We start from the raw sequence: 970 nt of genomic DNA, 5'->3' as shown, positions 1-970 counted from the left end.
GTGGAATTGACCCATGTTGTATTTTATCGATGGCGCTTCCCGAAATTCCTTGTATGTTACACAACTCAGTTGGCCAAATTCTCAGCTGGTGCAGACGAGCACAACCCTAGAAATGGGGCCAATTTACAAGAACTGTCCTTCTGCTGTCAGACTGGCCCCCATGGGCCGACGCCGGGCGCAGAGGGGCTGTGTGCTAGTCGGGGTTTTTGTCGTGGGGCGAACTGCAGTGGGTATATGGGAACTCTAAGGTGACTTTCGGGAGAGGAACGCGAGTGCTGGTGAGGCCAAGTGAGTGTGTTCAGTGGTTACCGGAGGCCACGGCCGGCCAGGGTGGGTTCCAAAGCGTGGCTTGAACTCGTGGTTTATTTTAGCAGCGTTTTCTGATGCCCAGGTGGAGGGGCACAAGGCAGGAAGGGGGAACAGGCTCCCATCTGGGCCCGTGGGCATGGGGCGCCGGCCCTTTATATCGCCCAGAAATCACCCCCGTCACCTAACTCTGTGTAATAGAGAGCAGAAACAGGGCAGGCTACGTGAAGAGCCGCGAGAGCCCACTCCACTGGCCCAGGCCTGGGATACCCCCCCCCCCCCAGCTTTCCAGACGAGGGGAACCAACCAAAGCATCTTGATTCCCCGGCCCTTGCTCTAAGTGTACGGCCCCCCCAGGCCCTGCAGCCGAGTCCCCCAAGCGAGGAGAGAATCAGAATCACAGAGCACCAGGACCGGAGGGACCCTGAGAGTCAGCGAGTCCAGTCCCCCGCCCTCACAGCAGGACCAAGCTCTGTCTAGACCAGCCCGGATAGACATTTATCCAACCTGCTCTGCAATATCTCCAGAGATGGGGATTCCACAACCTCCCTGGGCAATTTATTCCAGTGTTTGACCCCCTGACAGGCAGGAACTTTTTCCTAATGTCCAACCTCAACCCCCCTTGCTGCAGTTCAAGCCCATTGCTGCTTGTCCTGTCCTCAGA

At 57.4% G+C, this 970-nt stretch overlaps 1 gene segment (V, D, J or C); it reads left to right on the top strand.

Moving 5' to 3' along the window:
• Positions 1-315: 315 nt before the first annotated feature.
• LOC106731801 (T cell receptor alpha chain MC.7.G5-like) overlaps positions 316-970 on the top strand; it is a 41,952-nt gene continuing 41,297 nt past the window's right edge. The window contains exon 1 of the C gene segment in view: positions 316-970. This exon is cut by the window's right edge and continues 784 nt beyond it.

Source organism: Pelodiscus sinensis, chromosome 30 (genome assembly GCF_049634645.1).
Source record: "Pelodiscus sinensis isolate JC-2024 chromosome 30, ASM4963464v1, whole genome shotgun sequence".
Classification (NCBI taxonomy): Eukaryota; Metazoa; Chordata; order Testudines; family Trionychidae; genus Pelodiscus; species Pelodiscus sinensis.
This window is presented reverse-complemented; position numbering and strand designations above follow the sequence as displayed.